Here is a 9,565-nt window from a genome sequence, read left to right on the forward strand (position 1 = left end):
TGACATGAAAGCGGTGACATGAATTCCATCACAATCAACTATGCACTCAGAGAACAAAGTGAAATATACTATACCAAAATTTTCATCAAATTTAAGAAAAGAAAGCTAACCTATACATATGAATCTACTATAAAAAAATAGCTCTCCTCAAACTCTCCAAACGAACAATTCAAGATTCAATATAATGATTAATCCAAACTGTCCAAAAGAATCATTGTATTGAATCTCAAACGAGAATCTAAGGTTCACTCATGATGAACATTAATTGTATATAAAATAATAGTCATTAATTACATAATACAAGTTATAAAAGCATTCATGATAAAAAAGAGCTTGAAAAGAGTATGAAAGACACGGTACCTGTGATGACAGTGACTAACAATCTACAACAATAAATGTTGTGATGATGATGTAAATAGGATAAGGAAAAGTGTCTACAAATGATGTTGAACATTGAACATGTTATATTCAAATCTTCAAGAAACTCGTAACGACATGATATAATTGTACTCTCGTTAATCAATTATATTAAAATCTATTAGTATCACAAATTATTAATTAAAAAAATTATTAGTGAATGAACAAACTTCCTACCTGCACCCACCCTTCAATGTTACAATAGCCACAGATTTTTTTTCCTGATAAATAGTTATATCCCAAAAACTATTCACTAGTGGGAATCATCATATGACATATCTTAAGAGGAAAATAAATAATATATCATAAAAGAAAATATTAAAGATTTTGTGTTTGTCAAATTATATAATACTATGTCTTTGGACTAGCTAGCTAATAATTTGGAAGCAAATTAATATAAAGTCAAAACATATTAGAACAGAAAGCAAAATTAGAAGACTGGAAATGTAAATAGAGCACAGTCAACGTTTTCACCTATCGTTTTCACCTATCTTCATTATAAACTGAATTGCGTTGTTCATATAAAAGCACAATCAGAACAGTGAAAAAAATTAAATGTACAAACAATGGTAATTGTAAATATTAATTTTTCTATTGAAATAAAAGGTAAGCAAGACATAAATGGTGATGGTCATATATTTGAACGTACTTGGCAAGTCTACTAAAGCTGGAAATAAGGGAATAAATGACCTAGGTGATATCAATCCTAGAAAGGCTCTCAAAAGTAGTTTCTCTAATCTTCAAGAGTATAAAAAAATAGTTAGTCAATATCCCCTGTGATGTAAGCTCCATTGGAGCTTGTAGGCCTAGGATCTTCTTCATCAATGGATTCCTTTGCTTCTTGGAAGATGAATGGCAACGGAATGTGTAGAAGCAAAGCTTCATGGTGAATCAAAGGTGATTCAAAGGTGTTTTGATGATAACAATGATGATAACAAAAGATGATGACAAAGGTGATGACAAAAAGCTCAAAGATCAATCAAAGAATAACTCAAGTGAATCAAAGATCAATCAAAGAACAACTCAAGTAAATCAAGAAGAATTCAAGACTCAACAAGAAAGTTTAGATTCAAGAATCAAGAATCAAGATTCAAGATTCAAGATCTCAAGAATCTAGATTCAAGGTTCAAGATCTCAAGAATCAAGATCAAGATTCAAGACTCAAGATTCAAGAATCAAGAGAAGGCTCAATCAAGATAAGTATGAAAAGTTTTTCTCAAAAATTGAATAGCACATGATTTTTCTCAAAACATGTTTACCAAAAAGTTTTTACTCTCTGGTAATCGATTACCTGATTGTTGTAATTGATTACCAGTAGCAAAATTGTTTTGAAAAAGTTTCAAATTGAATTTACAATGTTCCAATTAATTTCAAAAAGCTGTAATCGATTACAATGTTTTGGTAATCGATTACTAGTGCCTTTGAACGTTGAAATTCAAATTCAAATGTGAAGAGTCACATCCTTTTACATAAAAGCTTTGTGTAATCGATTACACTGATTTAGTAATCGATTACTAGTGTTTGTTTCTGAATAAATCAAAAGATGTAACTCTTCAAAAGGTTTTTGACTTTTTCAAATTGATTTTAAGTTTTTCTAAAAGTTATAACTCTTCTAAATGGTCGTCTTGACCAGACATGAAGAGTCTATAAAAGCAAGGCTTTGATTTGCTTTTCAATACACTTATGAATTCATTCTTTCAATCTTGAATACTTTTCCAATCAATCTCTTACAATCCTTTACAAGCCTTGAATCTCTTTGAACTTCTTCTTCTTCTTTGTACCAAAAGCTTTCTGAAGTTTTCTGGTTTTCCAAACCTTGAAAACTTGTGCTATTCATCTTTTCATTCTCTTCTCCCTTTGCCAAAAAGAATTCGCCAAGGACTAACCGCCTGAATTCTTTTTGTGTCTCTCTTCTCCCTTTTCCAAATTCTTTTGTGTCTCCCTTCTCCCTTGTCAAAGAATTCAAAACGTCCCTTGTCAAAGAATTCTTTTGATTCTTCCCTTTCCCTAATACAAAAGTGTTCAAAGGACTAACCGCCTGAGAATTCTTTTGTATCCCCATTCACAAAGTATCAAAGGTTTAACAGCCTAAGATCTTTGTCTTAACACATTGGAGGGTACATCCTTTGTGGTACAAGTAGAGGGTACATCTACTTGGGTTTGACTGAGAACAAGAGAGGGTACATCTCTTGTGGATCAGTTCTAGTGGAGGGTACATCCCTTGTGGATCTTTGCTTGTAAAAGGATTTTTACAAGGTTGAAAGAAATCTCAAGGACCGCAGGTCGCTTGGGGACTGGATGTAGGCACGGGTTGTTGCCGAACCAGTATAAAAACTCTTGTGTGTTTGTTTCCTTCTTCCCTACTCTTTTACTTTTCGTTGTGCATTTAATTTCCGCTTTTACTTTCTATTAAGTTTCTCTTCTACTCCTCATTCTCTTAACAATTTAGTAAAAGCCTTAGAAGAGTAATTTTTTAATTAGTAAAGGTTTAGGAATAACTAATTCAACCCCCCCCCCCTTCTTAATTATTCTGAGACCACTTGATCCAACAGAATGGAGAAGGAAGAGAGAGAGAGGAGACACCACTTCAAGGAGAAGATGAGTCTAGAAGAAGCTCTCCACCATAGGAGGCCATGGATAAGAACTTGGAGGAAGAAGGAGATGATTGAAGGGAGAGGAAGAGAAGAGCATAGAATTTTGTGCTCTAAAAGAGCTCTAAAATCTAAAGTTTAATTTTCAAATGATCAAAGTTGAAAAAATGCACACACATGACCTCTATTTATAGCCTAAGTGTCACACAAAATTGGAGGGAAATTTGAATTTCTATTCAAATTTCACTTGAATTTGAAATTAAATTTGTGGAGCCAAATTTTGGAGCCAAAATTTCACTAATTATGATTAGTGAATTTTAGCTATGGTTCAGCCCACTAATCCAAGATCAAGTCCTAGATTCTCCACTAACTGTGCTTAGGTGTCATGAGGCATGTAAAGCATGAAGGACATGCACAAAGTGTGACTATATGATGTGGCAATGGGGTGTAACAAGCAAATGCTCACCTCCCCCTCAAAAATTTAATTGGATTGGGCTTCTCCCAATTCAATTAAATTTATTTCTCAACGCCCACATTAAATATTCACTTAATGCATGTGAAATTACAAAACTACCCCTAATACAAAAATTAGTCTAGGTGCCCTAAAATACAAGGGCTGAAAAATTCTACATTTCTAGGGTACCCTACCTACATTATGGAGCCCTAAATACAAGGCCCAAAAATAATGAAATCCTAATCTAATATGTACAAAGATAAGTGGGCTCATACTTAGCCCATGGGCCCAAAATCTACCCTAAGGCTCATGAGCACCTTAGGGTCTTCTCTTGCATCTCTAACCCAATCTTCTTGGAGTCTTCTATCCAATGTCCTTGGAGGGTAGGATTGCATCATTCCCTCCCCCTTGAAAAGGATTTGACCTCAAATCCATAGTTTCTTGAAACTCAATGATTATTTCTTCAACAACTGTAAAAAGAATAAAAACATATGTATTAGTGATGTTGGGTATGTTAGAGTAGGGTAAGGACTGAAAACCCATTTCCTGACCATCTTCCCATGAGAGAACATAGTTCCTCACCAACTCAATGAGTGGTGCTATAAGTATAGAAAAATATGGGACAAACCTTTTGTAAAAGTTTGTTAAGTCATTGAAGCCCCAAATTTCCCTTATACATGGTGGAGTAAGACACTCAGGAATGACCTTTATTCCCTTAGGGTCCCTGGGAAGTCCTTGATCACTATTTAAAAAGTCAAGGAAAGTAATGGAATCAAACATACCTTTTTCTTTATTTTCATGTTGATTATTCCTACAAAAAATTATAACAAACCTAAGGTGTCCCATATGAGCACCTAAGTTTGTATTGAAACAAAAAATAAGAACAAACCTACCTAATGAGTCCCTATGTACACAAATCATGAAGATGTTGGTTGCATGAGTGATTTTACTAAAGAGTGTTGCACCACTCAACACATTCATCATACCACCTATCATAGGGATTTGGTGCCTAATAATATCTATTTTAGGCACCAACAAAGCACAAGGATTTAAGCTCTTGCGAACCAAACCCTCATCCAACAACTCCTTTACTTGAGGAATAACCTCAAGCTCAAGAGGTATGGCGGTGCTAAGGGATGTTTCCCTTGATAGGAGAAGGTAGAAAGATTTTTTAAGAAGGAGTGCTCTTTTGATATCACATTTTGTTGCAAAATGATTTTCCTTCTTAACAATCTTCTTGGAGGAATCCTTTTCCTCTTTTTCCTTCCCCTTGGCCTTTGAAGACAAGGCCTTACTATCCTTCTTTTTCTTTTGGTTTTCTAGTTTTTCTTCCTTATCCCTCTTATCTTTCATAGTTAGTTGATCTTTGGCCACCTGTGAAGGTGTTTAAGGATGCAACACAAATTTAGTGCCAAGATGGGTGAGGGTAATTTCATTTGTTAGGCCATTGTAAATGATCTTCCTATAAAATTGTCATGGCCTTCCTAAAAGAATATGTCCTACCTCCATGGGAACTATATCACAATTAACTTCATCTTTATATGTCCCAATGGAGAAAGGTACCTTCACTTGTTGGTTAACTATCATTTCCCCTTGCTCATTGAGCCATTGAAGTTTATAAGGTTTTGGGTGGGGAATGATAGTGAGGTTTAACTTGGAAAATAATCTTGTGCTACAACAATTGCAACAAGATCCACTATCCACAATGAGAGAATAAGTTTTATCTAAAATTTTGCATCTTGTATGAAAAATGTTCTCTCTTTGGGATTGAGATAGATCACAAGATTAACCTCCAAGGAGCCTTCTAAACATTAAGAGGTCACCTTCTTCATGGGGGTAGACTTCCTCACTAGACTCTTCACCCCTTACTTCATCTTCACTTCCACTAGAGGAAGGGCAAGAAGTAGTCTCCTCTTGACTACTATAAATGTCTTGACCCCTCATGATCATGATTTTCTTTGTGGGGCATTGAGAGGCAATGTGACCTCTCCTAAGACATTTGAAGCACTTAATGTTGCTAGTCCTTTCTTGGGAACTAGTCTTAGGGGTGTATTTCTCTATGGTCTTACCCTTATCTTCCTTGGGTTTTGAAGGTGCAGCCCCCAAAATTCCATGGACTTGGTCCTTCCTTGGATAAAAGTGAGAGTCATAAGATTTTGAAGAAGGATTTCTTTTAATTTGTTGCATTAATCTTATACAAAGTTGGACTAGCTCATCTAGGTCCCTATATGAAAGGAGTTCAACTTTGTCCCTCACTTCCATATTAAGCCCACTAAGAAACCTAGCTATGCTTGTTCTTTCCTCCTCCCTAATTCCAGCTCTTAAAAGAAGTAGTTCCATTTGTTGTTTATATTCTTCAACACTCATACTCCCTTGTCTAAGCCTTTGGAGCTTATCCATAAGCTCTCTTTCATAGTAGAAGGGAATGTGCCTCTTCCTAAGGGCACTCTTAAGATCATTCCAATACTCTACTGGAGGATCCCCATGAATCCTTCGTTCCCTAACAAGGGAAGTCCACCAATAAAGGGCATACCCTTGAAAGCTAAGGGTAGCCAATGGAACTTTTCTCTCTTCGCTAATATGATGGCAAGCAAATAGTTGTTCAACCTTCATTTCCCAATCTAAGTAGGCCTCAACATTATCTTTTCCATGGAAATATGGGAGGCTAATGTTAACATCTTGAGCCTTCTATCCTTTTCTCTTCTTTGAGAGTGATGTTTAGTATGTGAACTATGGCGCCCTCTATAATAGTCGCTAAGTTCTTCACTTAAACTCTTGCAAGAGTCATGACTACTATAGGAGGCATGTTTTTCTCTTTTCATTTCTTTCATTATTTTTCTTCTTTCTTCCTCTCTTATTTTCTCTCTTTCATCTTGACTTATTTCTTCCACTCTTTTTTTACCTTTTTCTTTTCTCTCTTGTTTTTCTTTCCACAACTTAAGTGATCTCAACTCATCTAATATCTTATACAAGGGGTCCTTAGGAGTAGAACCCTCACCATTAACACTAGATGAAGAATGAAGACTCATGTTGGTTCCTAAGTTATGGTTCTTTCTTGTTGGGGGTTTGAAAACAAAAGGTAAAAGAAACTATGGTTGAAACTAGCCAAAATAAACACTAAAAGAGGTGAGAAATATAAGGTAAAAACAAATTGGTAAAAGGTAAGCTATCTAGGCGGTTTGACAATGAAAGGTAAAGGAAATAAGCTATGAAAGTAAACAAGAAATGTAAACTAGGCGAATCCTAAGAGTGTTTGGATGACCACATTTAAGGTTCCCAACAAAACACTCATAATCCTAAGGAAAAATTGCCTAAAATTATTACACAAAAATGGAAGTAGGATGACCTATTGGAGGTTCCCAACTTACTTCCAATGAAAGGCCTTTTTGTTACAAAATTTGAAAGCAATGAAAGTAAGTAAATTGTCAATTACAAAATTACAAAAAGGTCCTCAATTTTGGTGGTTGTTATCTCTTTGGTGATTCACTCAATTTGGAGTGCTTCTTAGTCCAATAGCTCTTAAGGTGGTTTTCCTCTTGCTTCTTGACTCAAATTCTTCAAGGGACGACACTAATTCTCCTTTTCAATTCCCTATATGGCAACTCACAAACAAGGAGACAAACAGACAAGCAATAACCAAAGACCAAAAAAATGAAATGAAAGTTAAACCAATGAAAGTTAAACCAATAGAGTTTTAACAAGAAAAATTTTCAAGGATTATTCAACAATTAAAGCAATGAAAATCACACAAAAGCAAGCTAGGACTCAAAGAGAAACTTAGAATGACTCTAAAGTAGAGTAAAAAAAACTAAAAAAAAAGACTCAAGAAACCTCTAGTTTTGGAACTTGTATTCACAGTAATTTTAAATTGAAATTTTAGAACTAGGATTGGTATAAAATAGGCACCAATTATAGAACAAATTTTGAGACAAAATAACAAGCACACTTCCCTTTCACTTTTTTTTTCCTACACACTGATTTTTCTGCCAACTTGTGTGATTTTTCTTATTTTTTCCTTTAATCCAAATCTCTTGGTTCTTTTTCATAATTTTGGTCCAGACGTCTAGAAAATTCAGTAAAAAATTCATCTCAAAACACGTAGTGACCAATTCCCAATAATTTATACAAGTTCGTATGTTCAAGCTGCCAGCACCAGCGATTTCAACCTAGAAATCAAGAGTAGTGTTTATGTTGCTTAAGACTTGGATAGTTACAATTTGTGTTTGCTTATGCTTAATTATCTTGAATAACACAATTCAAGAGAGCTTAAGACTTATTTTGATTCACAAATCCAGCCACAACTCAGCACCACAAATCAACTTCATTATAGGCATCATGTAGGAAACTTAGAAGAAAAAAAGTTCAACAACAAGACTACTTCTAGGAATTGATTTAGAACATGTTATGAACTAAATAACATGCATGAATTAGACTCAAAATTCAAAAGATAGGCTAAGAATGGCAAGAATACATGAACAAATGTATCTAGAATTCAATCAACAAAATAAAAATTCAACACAAACTTAGAACATAATGTGACAATTACTATGACTAAACATGATTCTAAGACAACATGAATTAAGTGATTTACACTTAGATTTTTGTGTTTTTTTTTTCCAATCAATATTTTGGAAGAAAATTTAGATCTAAGGTTCAGCACAAGAATATTATGAATGAAAAATGATAGAACCTAAAATCAACACAAAAACATGATTCAAGAGTAGATCTACAAAATTTGAACCATAGAAATGCAAGAACAAGTGTAGATCTAAGATTTAATCGGTTTTTTTTTTTTTTTGAATCTACTCTAAACAGCACCAAACCACAAGACAATAGAGGATATACATGGAGAATAAGATGAAGAACAAGGAATTAAAGAGAATTCACCGAACAAAAAGATAGAGGAAGCAAAAGAACATCAAGGAATCCATTGATGAAGAATATCCTAGGCCTACAAGCTCCAATGGAGCTTACGTCAGCTACCTCGGCAAAAGATGCAGACAAAGGCAAGTTCACAAGCCTCAGCAAATTCTAGTTGATGCATTGAACAATTATAAACAAAATAGTGCTAAAAGGATGATATAGCAACACCCAAAGAACTCCAGGTACCTCTATCCCACAACAAAAACATATAAATTTCCTATTGCAACTTAATAAAAAAAATCTCAAACAAAGTATTTCATAAAATTAACCTCCATGTTGTGTGAGAGATGTCAACTCCCCTCCACCCCCCTCCCTCCCTCCCATATTGTTCTTTCAAGAATAAGGGGAAGTCCATTTCACTTGCAATCAATGAAAAAGTGAATGTTCAAAGAAGGGAAGGTTTTTACCTGTGTGATGATGGCCGCACAATGTACGGACAGGTTACACCATTGAGATAAGCTTTTGACTGTCCCTGAGTGCATGACCAGAGTGAGGGACGTCACGAAGGGCAGTGGGTGAGGGACAGTGCGAGAGTTAATAATGGACGCAATCGAGAGTGGGTGAGCTAAAGAGGGAAAGTTCGAGGGAGGGACGACAGTGCGATAGTTCAAGGAGGGAATTGAAGCTAGGGATTTTAGATTTGGGAATCAAAAACCAAGACGATTTTGTGTTAATAACCATCATGGTTTTCAGACCCCCTTAATTACAACATTGTCACCCAATCACATTCTAAGACAGTTCCTGATAACCGTATTAAAATGTGCGTTATTAAAAATAATTTTCATTATCTTAATTACAAAAATGTTATCGTGTCACATTCTAAGACGGTTTTGTTATAATCGTCGTAGAATGCACTTCGAAGCTAAAAAAGAAATTTACTTTAAAAAAATAACTTTAATACAAATGGCAAGATGTAATCAGTTTAACTAAAAGAAAAACGTGTAATCAGTTTTAAAGCTTCAATAAATGGGTGTTTAATTATGTCTTGGAACTTCATTTTATGAGTATAGTTAAATTACAAATTCTAGATAAACTAACATAAGAAACTAACTTTTTTTTTTATCAAACACTCCCTAAAGTTAAATTTAACATAGAAATAATTTTTATACTCCAAAAATAACATTTTTTATACTCAATTTATGCATTGAAACTCAAAATTTTGTATTAAAATTCATAAAAA

This window comes from Glycine max, chromosome 12, assembly GCF_000004515.6.
Source record: "Glycine max cultivar Williams 82 chromosome 12, Glycine_max_v4.0, whole genome shotgun sequence".
NCBI lineage: Eukaryota > Viridiplantae > Streptophyta > Magnoliopsida > Fabales > Fabaceae > Glycine > Glycine max.